At 38.5% G+C, this 9,049-nt stretch overlaps 1 pseudogene across 1 annotated transcript; it reads right to left on the bottom strand.

The window, feature by feature from the left end:
* Positions 1-7,080: 7,080 nt before the first annotated feature.
* LOC105521810 lies at positions 7,081-7,606 on the bottom strand (annotated as a pseudogene). The gene has a single exon (XR_001003330.1). The product of XR_001003330.1 is annotated as a 60S ribosomal protein L21 pseudogene (transcript).
* Positions 7,607-9,049: the final 1,443 nt, after the last annotated feature.

The following is a 9,049-nucleotide window of genomic DNA, read 5'->3' as shown; positions in this document are numbered from 1 at the left end:
GCCATATTTGACATATATTTTATGTTGAGAAATAAGATCTTTTCCTTCTGGGAAGTACACATTACTTATTCTCTTTCCTTTCCCACAGAGTCCAGGTGTGAGCACATAACTCAGGCCTGGTCAATCAAAATGCCATATATTTTAACCACTTTTCCTTTTTTTTTTTGAGACTAGCATGTAACTCAAAGTGTTTTAATATTAACTCTCAAAAATATTTACTAGATCTGTTGGAAAGGTGTTCTTTTTGTTAATGTTCCTAAGTTGACAAGTCTGGAGTTTCCGGTGAGTGGCTCTCTGAGAATGGAGCTATCACTGCAGAGAGCTGGTTAAAGTCCTAAGAGCTAAGTTCCGCATTGTGTTGCCGGATAGCTAGATTGAGCCTTACCTGATGTTAGCTTTAATCCTGAACTTTCACTTTTTTGTATAAACAGCAAGTGCCAAGATCATGAAACAGGAGCCTGTTTTCATGCCTGAAGAATAGAGAGAGGATAGTGTGGTGTGTGAGGCAAAGAGAAGGGCAAGAGATAAGCACAGAGAGAGCACAGGACCAGGGTCAATCACACAGTGTCTTCTACTCTCTGATTCTGTGGATTTGACTGCATTAGATACTTTATATAAATGAAATGATTATCTGTCCTATATCTGTCTTATTTCATTTAGCATAATGTCCTCAAGGTTCATCCATATTGGTACATATTGTAAAATTTTATTCATTTTTAAGGCTGGATAGATAATGTCACCAATCATTAGAGAAATGCAAATCAAAGCCATCATGAAATCCCTCATAATTTATCTTTGAATTCGTGATTTGTTAATGAAGTCCAATGGGATATTGGAGCATATACTTGGGTCTAGGAACCTCAGTTTATATGTAATTTGCCTCTCTCAGCTTCTCTGCCTCCTTGTGAGGTATTCTTAGCCATCACTAACCCACCACCACCCAAGAACTGGTGCCTCTGTTGCCCTGCCTGCTGTGGGGTCCTGGGTGCAGCTATAGGGAAGGTGGAAGTCAGGCACATGCCCTGTGTAGTGAATCTCGGTGAATCTGAGCACACGGAAGGGTCTGCACTTGCCTATGACTATCCCTATGCCCAAGAGAGGTGATATTCAACGGCAAATAAATTCAATGGCTTTATGAAGGGTTAAAAGAGATTCCTAGGATTAGAAAAAAAGAAATCTTTTTCCCGCTTTGTGAATAAAGGGCCTCACAAATTTTGTGACCAGCCCTATATAAAAAGTTCATTTCAATAGTTGAAGGAATCAGTGCATAGTTAGGATATAAAAAGGGCCAGACTAAGCTGTTCTCTTATGTAAAGGAGGATTTTGAAGGGAGACTAGAATTGATGTATACTTTTTAGTGTTTCTTTGTTGGAGGAGGATGGATTAATCTGAGCATTTTTGAATGTCAGCGGGCAGGAATCAGTGGAGAGGGAGGTAATAAGAGGGAAGTAATGAATCATGGAACAAAGCACTGGGGAGACTAGAGGAGATAGAAAGGTCTCACCATATCAGAATCCTTACAGCAGAATCGTGAGCACATTTAACACTGAAATAAGTAACTAATGAATAGATTGGCTGAACATCTCTCATCCAAGTGCTAGGCATTCCCTGTGGGGGGCCTGACTGACTACAACCAGGAAACAAGAGGAGAAAAGCCCCATCATCAGAAAATGGATGTTAAAGTTTGAAAAAGACAGTAAAGGTAGGTGGTACCTCTGAAGACTAAGAGAGAGTGAACACAAGAGCTTATGACATGTGGCCTGAATATATTCAGTCATTTGAAAGGCAAGGTCATCATAAGAGAAAATAAGCAAAGGAAGTGAACAGGGATGTCAAGAGAGAAGACACCATTTAGAGAGATGATTATGAGCATTTCCAACCAATGGAAAGGTTCCATATGAGGTCATATGGCATGCGTTTGTAGTAGGCCAGTACTTTGCTCATAGCAGACATTTAGCAAATGTTTGTTGAACAAATCCTGGATAGGATTGGCCTCATTGTGGATCCCCATCAAAACAGTTTTATGTGACTGCACAAGACTAAAGATGACTGGTGTGAGCACAGTCTCAGGGCTGCCAAATAGCATGGCCGAAAATCGCAAGCCTCTGCCCATTTCTTCAGCCTCCAAGCCTGTGATTCCTATCTTACAATCTCCTCACCAGATACTGAAAACCACTCACTATTTCTCAAAAGCACTTCTCACCCCTCTTCCTTTGCACATGCTATTTCTTCTGCAGGTAATTCCTTCATGGCTTGAAGAGCTCCTATTGGGCTCAAAGTCCAAATCCAGCTTCTGTGAAGCCTTCTCTGATGGCCTCCTGCATAGTCACACTGCCACAATATCTTGTACATAACCCCAATTAGAACTTATACATTATGTTTTAATTAAAGTTTATATTTCTTCTTCCCACTACAGTAAGAATTCCTTACGAATGGAAATGTGTTATTGTAGCCCTACTATATAAGACCGGTCTTAAACAAGGTGTTCAATAATTGTTTGTGGACTGATTGACTACTTGACTAAGTGAATGACTAGCCAACTAATCATTAATAAGGAGTATGATGAAACTCAAAAGATAAAATATTACAGAGGAACTAGAGTGACACGGGCAGTAGTCGACATTTGCTATTTATTACCACTCAGTATCCATTTCTCCCTTCTCTTACTGCTGGAAACATTTCTTTAATATTAATAGCATCTACCTTTTCCCATGGCCTCTATGCATTTCCAAGGCCATCACAAACTTCCTTGGCTGTGAAAGAGAAAGCCTGCGGTCCAGCCAGTCACTGGCAGCCATCCTGTATAGAAATCCTGGGACAGTTAGAGCCAAGCAATGCAGAGAAGGATTCGTCTACATTGTTAGGGTAGCCAGATAGATCCTCTCTGAAGCTGGTATTTCCTCTGAACTTTGTAAATCACATGTACCGGTTCTTAATTGCTGAAGGTATTTGGTATTGAGTCTTCTATTATCTAGAGCCCCAAAATCCTAGTTGAATCACAATCATGCAGATCATCCCCACTGGGTTTGAAGTCAGGGAGAGTCTTGGCTCTGTGGATTAGGGACAAGTAACACATTTGATGAGGTGGAAATAAGTCCAGCGAGCAACAGAATGCCATGACAATGATTGCAATAGTCTTTTGACCCTTCTGCAGCAGGACCCTCAATACTCAACAGCTTGGTGTAAGACTTACGCTTGTGTTGATAAGGGTCTTTTAGTCATGACCGTATGGTTCTCTAATTGAATACATTGGCACATTCAGAGTCTGTTATCTTTTTGTTTCATGTATTATTCTCACTTAAAAAATGTCTGAGAGAACCTTGGCCAGTGTGTGTGTGTGTGTGTGTGTGTGTGTTTAGCACTGACCCAAGGCAATGAACAGAGATATATTATGCACTTCCCATGCATAATTTCAGAATACCTGTGCCTTCCAAAAATTAACCATCCTATGGCTCTTGGTAGTGTTTAAATAAATCAAACTGACTCATACAGCTTCCAAACCTTCAGCTGAGATTCTCTGTTTGGACACAGAATATAGTGCATGCACCCCCGGCTGGTTCTTTGTTGCTGAGTCCAGGCTCCATGTCTTGTATCCTTTACCATGTCATATATCATAGGCTGCCACCCTCTTGTCTGAGCTCTGTTCACCTTGCCGTCATGCTGAAACAGTGCCAAGGGTGGGTCATAGTTGTCTCCCTTCAGTGCCTTCCACTTTACTACTGACTCCCCCAACTGACTCGTCCTCTCTCTGCATTTCCCTGAAGCTTCCTGGAATCTCTCTCACCAAGGAAATCAAGAAGCACAGGCTTAAGGGTATTATTTATGACATTTCAGAAGGGAGAAAAGAGCTGCAAACACATTTGCAGCTCTTTTTGCCTGCCCCTCAAGAGAGAACACTGGTGGAACCTTTGAAACAGTAAATACACTTAAAATTTTCATGTGTTCAAAGGCTCTCTGGCTAGTCACAGAAGCATGCTCCCTGGAACAGCTTGCTTAGAGGAAGGTTCAACTATCTCCTCAGGCAAGTCCTGAGTAATTCCCTACTTTAAGAGCAGTAAACCCTTCTTCTTCTCCTCCCTCAACAGAGAATTTCTTCCTGGATGTAATAACCTTTGGCCCAGACTGGAGCATAACATGATTCCCTTCTGAAAGGGTCCTTGGAAGTCTCTTTGCTATGGGGAATGCCTAATAGCCCTGTGCAGCATGATTGACAGCTATTTTGCCATCAAACTTAATACCATTTGTCTAAAACAGGTACTGTTTTTTTTTTTCTGATGAAGAAAATTGGCATATCCAATGTTGGCAGCTTTTAAAAATTTTAATGTGAAGGGAAAATTAAGAAGAGTATTAAAAGGAACTCTGATATCCATCCTCCCCAAATGTTATTGTAGTAGCTCTCACCCTTCCAAACACTGTCACATATCCATTATGCTGTCATGGATCAGTGTACAATTGACAGGGAATAAGACTGAGACAGTCCATCAATCTAATGTCACACTGTGTAATAAAAGTCTACAGAAACCCTGTAAATGCTACTTACACTGCCAGATACAGCTCCAAAGTGCCGATTGGTATAAAATGTTCTAAACGGCTATAAATAGGTAATATGGCCTAAGGAAAATCTGACTCTTTAGTGGTATTGAGAAGAGAAAATAGCAGAAATTACAGATTATTACCAATGGAAATAAGGCCAGAGGGCACTCGCATGAGGAGATGGGTCTAGGGAGATAAATGAAAAGGAGATAACCCTATGTCAAACAATCTTTCCTATTCACTATTTATAATGGTCTATATGCTTAAGGCCTTTTTGAGTACATGGGAAAAATTGCAATCTTTACTGAAATTGCAAGAATTTAAAATCTTATCTGTCCAGTCCAAACTTCACTTAGAGGAGCTTTGGTATTTGACGAAAAGGTGGTTCACAATTATGATATTGTATTTACTAATTTCTTAAAAGGTAAAATTAATTTAATTACACAAAAGCATTAGAGTATTTAGTCACTATTCTATAACCTTTTATGAATGACTTTTGAATCCTTTGAAAATGGACATGCTGAGGCATTCGTTTATGTTCATTTTTCAGTAATTGTCAAACTTACGAGCATTTTCAAAATCTCATAAGAAACCATAGTTCTTATAAAACCATAATTTGACATTTGTGGGGATACCAGAAATGGTTCTGTTAACAAATGTGTGCTACCACTTTGAGTGCCCAGACAATGGCTGGAAGGAGTATTGACAATATAATGTCTATCAAGAGCATCAACTTCCGGTGTCGGCGACCAAAATACAAGATGTTACATTATAACAAAAGAATGCAATAGGTATATTTGTTCCATGAATATACATACTTATATATTCATCACTGGATATAATTTAAATACATGCTTAATGATCTGTTTAGCCTAGAAATGTTATAAAAGACAGACTACATTTTGAAGTTAGGTAATGTATCAGCAGGGTTCTCCAGAGAAACAGAAACTAGATAGATAGATAGATAGATAGATAGATAGATAGATAGATAGATAGATAGATACAAGATATATAGAATATAGATATAATATATATAGTTTCTATATAACCATATATATATATATTTTGTTTCATTTTATTTTTTAAGGAAATGGTTTGCATATATCTTTATGTGTGTGTCTGTTTTCAAAGGAATTCTTCACGTGATTGTGGGGGCTGGCAACTCCAACATCTGTAGAGCAGGCTGGACAGCTGGAAATTTGAGCAGGAATAGTGCTGCAGTCCTGAGGCAGAATTTCTTTTCCAGGACACCTCAATGTTTGCTGTTAAGGCTTTCAGCTGATTGGATGAGGCCCATCAAACTGACTGATTGTAATCTCCTTTACTTAAAGTTAACTGATAGTAACCATATCTACAAAATACAGTATTTTCTCCCTTATCTGTGGATTTGCTTCCCTCAGTTTCAGCTACCCACGGTTCAAAACTATAAAATGAAAAACGGCAGAAACAAATAATTCATAAGTTTTAAATTGTGCACCTTCTGAGTAGCACCATAAAATTGTAAATTGTCTCACTCAGTTCCACCTGGGATGGGAATCCTTCCTTTGTCCAGCATCTCCACACTCCCTACTCTCCCACCCCTTAGTCACTCAGTAGCCTTCTCAGTTATCAAATCTACTGTTATGGTACTGCAGTGCTTGCATTCAAGTCACTCTTATTTTACTTAATAATGACCCCAGATTGCAAGGGTAGTGATACTGGAAATTCAGATAGGCCGAAGAAATTCTGCCAGGTGTCTCCTTGAGATGAAAAGGTCAAAGTTATTGACTCAATAAATAAAAAAAAAAAAACAATTTGTATGTTGAGGTTGCTAAGATCTACAATAATAATGAATTTTCTATCAATGAGATTGTGAAGAAGGAAAAAGAAATTTGTGCTAGTTTTGATGTAGAACTTCAAATTGAAAACATTATGGCCATGGTACATGGTAAGCACTAGCTAAGATGGAAAAGGCATTAAATTTGTGGCTGTGAGACAGGAAAAGAATCACATTCCAATTGACAGCAATTGGGTTCAGTACTATTCAGGGTTTCAGGCATCCCCTATGGGTCTTGGAATGTATCCTCCACAGATAAAGAAGGAGTGTTGTACCTTCACAGCAATATTTAGATTTGTGTTTAACTAATAACTAGGTACTATGACCTTGCCAAGTTGAAACATGAAATTAACCATCACAAGTAATGAGAAGGATGCTAGTTTAAGTTGTAGTGTTACTGTAGCTATATTACCTTCCTTAACTAAGAACACATCTAGGAAGTCACCTCTAATTTCTGTTTGTATATCGGTTCTGAGAAGGGGTCTAAATGGTTCATTACTTAGCTATTTCTCAGTTTATCAAAGAAAGCTGAAAATTTTGAACTGATGATTTCTTCAAAATTTTAAGTCTTGCTGTAAGCCACAAAATAAATTTTATATGTTTTATATCTTTAAAAAAAAGACACTTTTATGTACACTCAGTCGTATTGAATTAGAGCTCACCCTGACTGCCTTATTGTTTTTTTTTTTTTTTTTCCAGCCCAGAGGTCTTTTATTTATTTATTTATTTTAACACCTATTATGCCATGACTTCATAGGGAATAGGTTCCAGCAGCTCAGGCTCCTTCCCACTGGTTCTCACCAAGTGTGCTTCTCTGGGTGGAGCATGCTGGCGCTTCAGTTGAACCCAGGTACCTTTCTCTTTGGCTTCTTTCTTTTTCTGATCATTTTCCTTCACACGTTTCAGGAAGCCATCTCGGCTCTCAGAGTGCTTAACGTGCTCAATACGCACATTAATTCTCTTGGCAAGAATCTTGCCCTTAACTTGTTTGTTTACAACAATGCCAACAGCATGCTGGGTAACATTGTAGACTCTTTCAGTTTTGCCATGGTAACACTTGTGGGGCATTCCTTTTTGAACAGTACCCATTCCCTTGATGTCTATGATATCACCTTTCTTAGAGATTCGCATATACGTGGCCAAAGGAACAACTCCATGTTTTCTAAAAGGCCTAGAGAACATATATCGGGTGCCTCTCTTCTTTCCCTTTGTGTTCGTCATTTTGGCAAATTACTGGAAGATGGCGGTTCCAGCCGAAAAGGCGACTGCCTTATTTTTAACTTAATTATCTGCAAAGACTCTATTTCCAAATAAGGTCACATTTTGAGGTACTAGAGTTTAGCACTTCAACATATGGATTTTGCAGGGGTACAGTTCAATTCATAAGGCATTTCAGAAGTCATATATTAATTCTAGATTTTAAATTAGATCACATAATGTCAACAGAGTGCAGATGCCCTTATTTTAGCTCTAGCTCTGCAGCATTTATTATCTTATATGCCAAATATCCTGACTATGCGCATTCTCAGTTGTTTTTTAAATTAAAATATAGCACATTTTGGGCTAAAATTTTTATCCATACTTCGGAACTTCTTCATTTAGTACATTTATGAAGTGTGAGTGTACGTGTGTGCCTGTGTGTGTGTGAGTTTGCATTTATAGCCTCAGTTCTCTCTTTTAGATTACTGCATGATTTCCCACTTGCCAACAGCTCTTCACATTATATGAATCTGAACTACTCACATTGTGAAATCCCTTTCATTCCTACAGCTTATAGAGTAATTGCCTGCCAGTATCCCTTTTTTTGTAATTCACTTTTAACCATAAAGGAAAGCCTTATTTTAATTCTCTTGAATGCCAAATTGTTCAGTACAGAAGGTATCATTTCAGTGTTCTGTATAATATCACTCAAGGCAAAAAATGGTCCATTCTGAACCTTGATTTAAGGGACTCTACTGCTTAGATCATCCAATCTCTAAAAGAAAATATCTGAAACTTTAACCCAGCACAAGGTGCTTAGATATCATCATTGGTACTACGGTTAGTGATGTTATGAGTCAAGCCACAGCTGGGGCATTTATTTGTGGGGGTTAATGCTGTGGATTGCAAACAGCAGTAAACTAAGACTCAGGAGACTTCTAAAGGGCTAGTCCTACCGTGCCCCAACTTTACCCTGTAGACTTTCATTTATTCATTCATTAATTCCTCTTTGTCTAGATTCTGCATTAGGTACCAAGAGCATAGAGGTGATTAAGATATGCCATAAGATAGATTAAATAGATATTAGAAAGAAATTGCAATGCAGAGTAATTACATCTACAGTAAAGAAAATATAGTGTGTATTATGTGCAGAGCAAGCTGCTAAGATGAGACTTAAAAGTACAGTTATGCAGTTTGGGCCAGAGGAACAAAATGTGGCTTTCATCCATGGGTCCTTGGTGGTTGCTTTAGTTCTCATTATATTCCCACCACAGAAAAGAGGGAAAGAGGCAGAGGTATATATCTATATTTCGCTTCAGGGGTACAATTCAGAAGTGGCATACATCAGTCATGTTCACAACTCAGAGACAGAAATTAATTACCTGTCCACACTGAGCTGAAAGGAGGCTAGGAAATCTGTCTCTAGCTGGATTCCCATACTTGTAGCTAAAATATGAGCAATCTACTAATAAAATTATATCCATTAATGATGAATATCTA

The sequence above is a fragment of the Colobus angolensis genome, unplaced genomic scaffold, assembly GCF_000951035.1.
Source record: "Colobus angolensis palliatus isolate OR3802 unplaced genomic scaffold, Cang.pa_1.0 Scaffold41, whole genome shotgun sequence".
Lineage (NCBI taxonomy): Eukaryota > Metazoa > Chordata > Mammalia > Primates > Cercopithecidae > Colobus > Colobus angolensis.
The sequence above is the reverse complement of the archived record's forward strand: the minus strand, read 5'-3'. Positions and strand labels throughout refer to the sequence as shown.